Genomic DNA, 8,727 nt, shown 5'->3' on the forward strand with positions numbered 1-8,727 from the left:
CGAGACCACTTAGAGAGAGATATAAAATGAGTCTGCTCTTCTGCCTTAGCTAGCAGCCAGTTGGCTTTTGGCTCATGCGATAGAGGCTCATGCACTGAGGCCCCAGGTTCGATCCTACCCACTGCCGACGGGGGTCTGTTGGCATTACGCTAGCAGCGAGCAAATCCTACATCACTGAAAGTTCTGGGAATGTGATTATGGCAGGTTTCTGCACTGGGGTGACAGAGGGGGAGAAGCTACCTGTGCTCATGTCCCATTCCAGGGTATCTGCAGAATGGCCCTATCAGGGGCTATGGAGGGCACAGCCGGCGGTGGCCAGAATATGGTTTCCAAAAGGAGAATGTAGGGGCCAATGAACGAGATATTCTAATGGCCCTCAGAGGAAGGACACAACCTTTGGGCCCCTGTCCAGGGCTGATTTCAGACACTAGCACGCCCTCACAGGTGAGCAGGTGTTATGGCAAGTCTGCCTCAGTTTCTCCTTTGTTCAGCCAATCACCATTTAGTCCCATGTCTGGCAGCACCTTGCTGTCACTCCAGCCCGATCATCAACAGTCTGTCCCCACTCGGGGCACTACAGAGTTTGGTGATTAAGAGGCTGATAACTCTATGGAAGGGTTGACAGTCTCCAGCCTCTTGGGGTTCAAACCTCTTGGCTCCACAGGCTCCACCAGCCCCACTGCTGGGGTTGTTAGGGGAACCCAGGCCCACCCACTGCTCTGGGCTCCAGCTCAGGGACCCTGCATGAAACAATCAGAATTGGCTTCCTACCACACCTCTTCTGTCGGCTGTTCCCCAGACTCTGCTCCATGATCCTCTTCCTCTGGGGGTCCAGCTATCTGGGCAGCTTCCCACCAGTCCATTGCTGAAGGCCCCTGTTCTTAGGGGTCATCAGCCTCTCTGGCAGCCACCCCTCCCTTATGACCAGCAGCCTTTTGCTCCCCCCAGCCGCCGCATGGCCACCAATCAGCCCCAGCTGGGAGGCAGCGTGGCTCCCTGTTAATTAATGAATTCATTTTTGCTTTCCACTGCAGCATGGCGCACAAGTCACTTGCAGAGATCAGCTGGGCACATCCCACCTCATCAGCACCCTGCCAATGCAGAGGCCTCTGGCACTGTGGGCACCTTGGTCTCTGCCAGTGGCACACAGCAGTTTAGTCTCCTGAGGACTGAGCTGCTGTAGTCTAATCCAAGCTATTAAGCCCAGTGCAGGGGGTAACGGAATGAAATTCAATGGTCTGTCATGCACCGGAGAGCAGACAAGATGACCTCACTGCCCTGGTTCTGGCCTTAAACTCCATGAAACGATGAAATAGGAGACGGCAGCGTGGAGGGTGATGCGTGGCTTTTAGAAGACAGGCTCTGCAGTGCACTGGACCAAAAGCTTTGCTAAAGTCAAGATATATCACATCCACCACTTTCCCCATATCCACAGAACTAGTTATCTCAGCAGAAAAGGCAATCCAGATTGGTGGAAAAGTACAGAATTCAAGATGGGTTCCAGTATCAGGTGACATGGTCGTACGCCTCTGTAGGGCCCTTGTAGCTATTCTTCACAGGCTGACCCACATGTTCGCAGGAAGACTAAGTTCTTTTACAGTGTTGATGGGCCATCCACCCTGTCTGGCTTTTCAATTGTTGTACCTGAAGAGTTAGCAGCGGGCATCACCCAAAGTAGCATAGTTGAAATACAGATACAGAGTCAATATTCCTAATTTCAGATTCAGAAATGATACAGGCCTACAAATAGGATAATCGCATTCAGTAAATCATAACCTCTCCAATGATATCTCACATGAGCCATCTTGAAAAGTATATCTCGGTTATGTCATATTCATATAATAAGCATATTTACATAAAGAAAACAGAATGACACGTCACACCAAGATCCAGCAAGATCCAGTGAGTGGAAAGTGTCAAATTTTAACTAGCGAGAAATAGTATACCAGAGCATGTGGGGGATTCTCCATCATTGGCAGATTGGATGTTTTTCTGAAAGATCGGCTCTGGTTCAAGCAGGAGTTAATTCAGGGAAGTCCTGTGGCCTGTGACATACAGAAGCTCAGATTAGATGATCAGAATGGTCCTTTCTGGTCTTATAACCACAACGCTCTGAAATTAGGCATTTCGCAGGCAGCAGGGGAGATATGCAATGCCTCTCTGGCGTTGACAGACCGATGGGGATTTACTCTTTGAAGAGAGGAAAGCTGTAATTTCCTATGATGGATGGCAACTACTTATTAGCCGATCTCTCCAGTCCTAATTTTTCTGTTTTATATGCAGTCTGTGCAGAAGTAGAGGCACTTTGCTGGGGGCGAAGCGGGGAATTATATTTCGACATGCCAGAAGGAAGAAAATTGGGAAGAAAAAGGACATCAGAAAAATGCCATCAGTGGGGGAAATGGAAAGTGATGCAGTGAGGAGTGGATGGAGCACAGGTAGGATACACGAATTTCTCATGCTTAGGCTGCCATTTCAACTTGAAAATCCAGATTTGAACCTGATTGCTGGTGGATCTCTGGCCTGTTCCTAGTGGGAGCGGTGTACACATCATAAAACTCACCATCACAGGTGGTCCCCGGCAGAGAGGCCACGAACTGACTGGGCCCTGTAATAGGTCAGGATTGTGAGGAACTGCATGGGGAAAGTTTGCATTTTTCCTCCACATGCGGTCCCTGTCCTGGGAGAAGGGTCCAGCCTACAAGGCTGTCAAAACAAGATGTTTTTCTGCGGAGTGTCCAATGATTCCCATGACATCCTCTTGGAGCAGTGCGCATGGTCCAGGACTCCCGGATCTGTGTCCCCATCTGGTTCCCCCATTTTATACTCTTGATCCTCACTCCCATCCCTGTTTTTTTTTTGCTTGTTGTCCCCTATATTCACTTGATTTCTGGGTTCTGTGGCCCTCCTTTGTGTCTTTTGTCCCAGATAGGCTTTGGCCCACCCTTCCTGCAATTCAAATAGGTCAAGACCTTTCACTGAGTGGCATCCACTGGCTCCCTTGACATCCTGTCAGAGCTGTGGCTGATGTGCGGCATTCTCTCCCCGGTGTCCCCTTCTGGTTCCCTTGTTTTGATCCTGTGATCCGCACTGGTTTTCCATTCGTTGCTCTCCCTCCCCAGAATTCGCTGATCCTTGTTTTTTTGCATCCTTCCCCAGGCTTATTTCCTGTTGAGGGCTGGCTGCCTGGGTTTCCTTTGGGTGGCTTCTTATGGGGATCAACTAGCCTGAGACGTTAGGCAGGGCACATCTACAGGCTCCATTTCCATCTTCTCACCTTGGCCAAGGTTTCTCTGCTCAGTGTCCCCACTGGAACACCCCTGTTATCATGGGCTCCTGCTTCCTCCTTTCCCAGGGGTGCTCAACCCCCTCTCCATCCCAGGCCCTGCCCCCACTCCACTCCACCCCTTCCCCGAGCCCCCATCGCGCCTCTTCCCTCCCCTTCTCTGGCCCACGCCACCATTTCCCCCATGTCCCTACCCCCACCCTGCCTCTTCTCACCCAGTTCCGCCCCCTCCCCTGAATGCCCCCCATCTCCACTCCTCCCCTTCCCTCCCAGCACCCCCTGCATGCTGCAGAACAGCTCATCGTGGCAGGCGGAAGGTGCAAGGAGGCAGGGGGAGGAGTTGATCTGTGGGGCCACCAGGAGGCAGGAGGTGCTGGGAGGTAAGGAGGGGAGCTTCACTGCCTGAGGGTGCTAAGTACCCACTAATTTTTTTCCAGAGTCGGCACCTATGCCTGTTATACCTCTGAATTCACTCCTATCCCTGTTTTTCTGAGACATCGTCCCCCTATAATTTCCAGGAAATGATAGACCAGTCAGCCTAACTTCAATATCTGGGAAAATGCTGGACCAAATGATTAAACAATCAGTTTGTAAGCACCTAGAGGATAATAGGGTTATACCAACATGTGTTTGTCAAACCAACCCAATTTCCTTCTTTGACAGCATTATTGCCCTAGTGAATGGGGGGAAGCAGTAGATGAGCTATATCTTGATTTTAATAAGGCTTTTGATGCCGTCCCATAACCCAGTGTCATAAGTAAGCTAGAGAAATGTGGTCTAGATTAAATTATTATAAGGTGGGTGCAAAACTGGCAAAGAGTAGTTCTCAATGGTTCGCTGTAAAACTAGGAGGGCATATCTAGTGGGGTCCGGCAGGGATCTGTCCTGGGTCTGATACTGTTCAATATTTTCATTAATGACTTGGATGATGGAGTGGAGAATATGCTTTAAAAATGTATGGACGACACCAAGCTGGGAAGGGTTGGAAGCACTTTGCAGAGCAGGGTTAGAATTCAAAAGGACCTTGACGAATTGAATAACTGATCTGAAATCAACAAGATGATTACAGAACGAGGAATAACTAGCTAGGCAGTAGTATGCTGGAAAGGATCTAGGCATTATAGTGGATCACAAGTGAAAGTCAACAATGTGATGCACTTGCAAAACAGGCAAATATTCTGGGGTGTATTAATGGGAGTGTCATATGTGAAACATGGGAGATAATTGTCCTGCTCTACTCAGCACAGGTGAGGCCTCAGCTTGGGGACTGTGTCCAGTTCTGGGCCTCCACACTTCAAGAAAAAATGTGGACAAACTGGGGAGAATCCAGAGGACAGCAACCAAAATGATAAAAGGTTTAGAAAACCTGACCTGTGAGGAAAGGTTAAAAAGACTTGGCAGGTTTAGGCTTGAGAAAAGAAGCCGGGGGTGGGGGGCGTATTAATTTAAATCGCATAGATGGCATATAGGGGCTATATGGAGACGAGTCACTGTCCAGCATTAAACAGTGTTAAACAAGGGTCAGGGTTTGGTATACAAAGACCTCAGCCTGCTTAGTACCGCAGCCAACACCCCATAAAACATGTTCAACCTTTTATTAAAGATAGAAAAAAAAAAAAGAAGGAAAACCAGTTAACGCATTTGAAATGTACAGTATTCAATAAGCCTTCCATTTTAACAACTTCCCTTGTTTCCTTTCCCCTTCAGCTAGAGAGAGTTTTCAGAAGGAAAAACTCCCTTGTCTGACAATCTCTTAGATGGTATCGAAGATGGCCATAGCTGTTCTTTTGGGGGAAAAGAGAAGAAATTAGTTGAGATGGGCTAGAGCTGGCTGTTTCTTCGGAAGACAAAACAAGACGAACACACATAGGAGGGAAGAGAAAAGAACAGCGAAGATAGAAAAGGCAGTTTCTGGTGTTGACTCTCACACGGCTGGAAAAATTCAGGCACAGCACCGGGTCTGATCAGCCACACTGACACCTGGTAAGCTAAGGCTGTTGAGAGCATTGCTTTGAGCTGCCTCTTTCCGGTCACAGGCTCACAGCAGTGTTGCAAAATGTACAATGTTGCCCAGTTAAGTCCGACTCTTATTGGACAGAAGGAAAAAGGAGAGGGTTAGGATAGAGAAGAAATAAGGTGGGGAAGTATCAGAGGGGGAGCCGTGTTAGTCTGGATCTGTAAAAGCAGCAAAGAATCCTGTGGCACCTTATAGACTAACAGACGTTTTGCAGCATGAGCTTTCGTGGGTGAAGGAGACCACACAAGGTGGGAGTGGTGCTGACAAAGTCTCACATCCCAGGTGATGTCTGGGATTCATCTGGAGCTGGTGATACCATCTGGGTCCCTCTCCCTGGCCCCGTCTGGTCAGGACATCTCAGGATTAGGACAAAGAAGGTCCAGGGGTCCAGGAGACGGTGGAGGTGGCAACCATGATGGTGAAGAGCTCCAGTAGACAATTTTCTTACCAAAATCTCTTTCTTTAAGGACCCACAAAGGTAGTGGTGGGTGGAACAGCTCATCCCCTCATTATTTTGTCCACCAATTAGGCCTAGTTTCTGACACCCCATTTTGGTTCACCGATTGCCAGTTCCACTTTTCTTGTTTACCAGGTATGATTTTAACACGGCCCTTGAGTTATATCAGAAGCCTGTTTGTTTGGACTAATTCAGTCTGTCTCCTTTACATACCTTTCCCCATCAACACTTGTTATTACAGGTTATTGTGGTGTCTTATGAACTTACCCTCATTTATTGCAGTTGAGCTCACAATTAGGGTCAATCTGAAGGCCCAGTTATCACAATAGGTCTTCAAATATGTTAAGGGCTGTATAAAGAGGACAGTGGTCAATTGTTCTCCATCTGCACTGAAGGCAGGACAAGAAGTAATCAGCTTAATCTGCAGCAAGGAAGATTAGGAAAAACTTTCTAACCTGAAGGGTAGTTCACCTCTAGAATGGACAACCCAGGAAGGTTGTGGAATCCCCATCATTGGAGGTTTTAAAGACCAGGTTGGACAAACCTGTGTCAGGGAAGGTCTAGGTTTACTTGGCCCTGACTCAGTGCAGGGGGCTAGACTAGATGACCTCTCGCGATCCCTCCAAGCCCATTTCAATGATTCTATAATCAGTTAACACCAGTTCCTTTTCTGGCTTCTCTCCTCCTCTGAGTGTGTGGGGAGCATTGTTGTCTTTGTGGTGGGAGTCTCTTCTGCTGTCAGCCGGTGGACAAATAAGCCAAGACCTTTCACCAGCCCTCTAAATTCTCCTCTGAAAAGGGCATACATGGCCCCTTCTCCTCTCTTTTCTATGTCGGACAAGTCAAAGTACTGTAACGATCCTTCGATGGCCAATTAGTGCACTGAGTTGGATGGGTCTCAGGCTAGTTCGTAATGCACAAACATTCTTACCACAAAGCCAAAACTGCAATCCATGTGAATTGATGTTATTGTTGTCCCTCTCTGTGGGGAGGCCAGGTTTGAAAGGGCGCCGGCTAGAGAACTGGGCTTTCTTCCCTACAGCTGGGCTCTCTCAGTCAGTTTGGGGAGGTGACTGCCAGAGCGGTCCTGCCAGTCCAAGCCCTGTTACTTTGCAGTGTGGATGCAGCTCAAGCCGGAGACCCAAGTTAGAAGGTCTGCACAGTGCAGTATGGATGCATTAACCCAGTTGTGAGACCTGACTCCAGCAAGTGTAAGCCCAGGAGTACAAAGCAGTGTGGACACTCAAGTGCGGGCTTGGAAACTCCAACTCCACAAGCCTGGGTCCCACAGATTCAGGTTTACAGTGCAGTGTAGACATACCTTGGGCTGCACAAGGGCAGGCTTCATCTGAGGCAGCACTCAAGAAAGTGTTTGATTAGAGTCATATAGCTGTAACAACATCATTGCTTTCATAGATTTTAAGACTAAAAGGGACCTTGATGATTATCTAGTCTGATTTTCTGCATCGGTCATCTGCGGGTTTTGAACCCAGGATTTCTAGATCTAAAAACATGCTCTACAAATACTTGAACTAAAGGTGTGGCAGTAGTAGGCCCCTACTAAATGTGTGGTCATGAAAAATATGTCCCGGACCATGAAATCTGGTCTCCCCTGTGAAATTTTATCTTTTTTGTACTTTTACCCTAGCATTTCTTAAACTGGGGGTCCTGAACCAAATGGGGTTTGCAAGTCTATTGTAAGGGGGTCACAGTATTACCATCCTTACTTCTGCACTGCCTTCAGAGTTGGGAGGCTGGAGAGCAGCAGTTGCTGGATAGGTGCCCATCTCTGAAGGCATCATTGCTGCCAGCAGCAACACAGATGTAAGGGTGGCATGGTATGAACACATCTGCAAAATTTGCTATTTCTGCCGTGACCAATCTGCAAAAATTGTGTAATTTCACCATGATGTTGACACCTAGGCAGTCGTAGACGTATATATGTCTACACACCCTCTAACCACTAGAGGGGGACAAAGAACCATATCGTTAGGAGGGCTACGTAGACACGATAAGCTTTGATATATTGGCTCCAGGTGTATTCATACACTCCATGGGCCCGGAGTTGAGCTAACACTAAACAGGACTAAAGAGAAGCTATGGGAACTTGTAGAATTCCGTCAGGAGCTTTTGAATAGAAGGTTATAATATAAATATATGTCCTGCGGTGCTTCATTGAAACAATTAATGACAGACTGATAGCATTAAACGCCATAACTGTCAGCCATTCATTAAACCCTTGATTAAAGACTGTCATTGACAACTCTTATATTTTAATTGAAACCTGTTCCTTTGAAGCAGGGCCTACAATGCAGTTTTACGTGGAACCTGGCAGTTGACTCATATAATAACAAGCCTAGACCTACCAGTGAGTTCTCTGGACAGCAAAAGAGAGACCTTTGACCTGCTAGTTGCATAATTCTTCTCTGTGCCTTCCTCCCTTTGAGAGCGTGTTAATTAAAAAACGCTTCAAGGACTCCTATCTGTTGAGGTTCCTTTGTTAACTAGTACATCCTGTTAGCAGTAAAATCATGGAATGCAAACAAGGTTTTATGTGTCTTCTCATTTCCTTTCCCTGCATTCATCACAGAGCTGGGGAGATAAAGAAGGACAAATTATTTGTGAAGGCTTTAGGGGATTAGAGACCAAATTTCCATTGTCCCATCCTTGCCAGCTTGTTTGTCACAAACATCTGGGTGAGTGAAGGTTCGTCCACGTAAATGATCCTGGAAAATGAATCGTGCATGCACTTAAAATCCCACTGACTTAATGACTTCGTAAGTTAGCATAGGCTTACATGCTTTGATGAATCGGGATGGACTCCAGCATGTGCCTATTATGGCCAATCACACAGCAGTGCTAACCAATAGCAAATACATACATGGCAACTGCAGCTCAAGACAATTATTTTTAGGTTTTTTTGTACTGAGGCAGTACCTAGGTGCCCCAGTCATGAACTAGGACCTC

At 47.4% G+C, this 8,727-nt stretch overlaps 1 long non-coding RNA gene across 1 annotated transcript; it reads left to right on the forward strand.

The window, feature by feature from the left end:
• Positions 1-2,287: 2,287 nt before the first annotated feature.
• Positions 2,288-8,155, forward strand: LOC123355277. Its single transcript, XR_006575044.1, has 3 exons — positions 2,288-2,438; positions 4,994-5,269; positions 8,062-8,155. It is a non-coding gene; the product is annotated as an uncharacterized LOC123355277 (long non-coding RNA).
• The last annotated feature ends 572 nt before the right edge of the window (positions 8,156-8,727 follow it).

The sequence above is a fragment of the Mauremys mutica genome, chromosome 23 (assembly GCF_020497125.1).
Source record: "Mauremys mutica isolate MM-2020 ecotype Southern chromosome 23, ASM2049712v1, whole genome shotgun sequence".
NCBI classification, from domain to species: Eukaryota; Metazoa; Chordata; order Testudines; family Geoemydidae; genus Mauremys; species Mauremys mutica.